The following is a 738-nucleotide window of genomic DNA, read 5'->3' as shown; positions in this document are numbered from 1 at the left end:
CAATTTGTCTGCATTTCTAGTTTGCTTGTTTTTGTTTGTTTGAGACAGGGTTTCAAGTAGCCCAGACTATCCTAAAACTCACAAAATAACCAAGAGTGACCTTGAACACTTGATCCTCCCTCCTGAGTGCAGGGCTACAGGCAGGTACCATTAAGCAGGCATGCATCACCAAGCAGGCACACACCAGCAAGCCCAGCTCCTCTTGTGTACAACCTGGGATTTGTAGCCCAGCAAGGCACCTGCTATTTTCTCTAACTTCTAGGAAGCCTGGCAGCCTTGGCCTCTGTGAAGCCTCAAAGGACTCCTCTTGACTGGGAGAAGCAGAGCATTAATAGGGAGTGACTCCTCTGCTCACTTTTAATATGGCTGTGTACTGGGTGGTGGCGGGAGTGAGGGGATACCATCCATCCCAGACAGCTTAAACTAGTGTGGACAGTGACTTACATTGCTGTAGTTCCTTTTGTCCAAGGGAAGAGCTCCAAGCTGGAAGAAAACATGAAGGTACCAGGACCAACCATAGGGATGGCAGAAGTTCCCTGTCTCCATAAGACCAGCTTCACCTTACCCATTAGCCATGTTTTTACCTCCAGAGGAGAGCCCGGCCACCCACATCCTAATCCACTATCCTCCAAACCTGAAAGCTCAGCTTCACCATTCCACTGCCCGTCCACTCTAGGAAGGGTGCTTTGCTTAGCCGCAGTACCCAAGCCCCAGGACATCAGTGCAGAGGAGAGCCGC

The sequence above is a fragment of the Myodes glareolus genome, chromosome 16, assembly GCF_982192425.1.
Source record: "Myodes glareolus chromosome 16, mMyoGla1.1, whole genome shotgun sequence".
NCBI classification, from domain to species: domain Eukaryota; kingdom Metazoa; phylum Chordata; class Mammalia; order Rodentia; family Cricetidae; genus Myodes; species Myodes glareolus.
The sequence above is the reverse complement of the archived record's forward strand: the minus strand, read 5'-3'. Positions refer to the sequence as shown.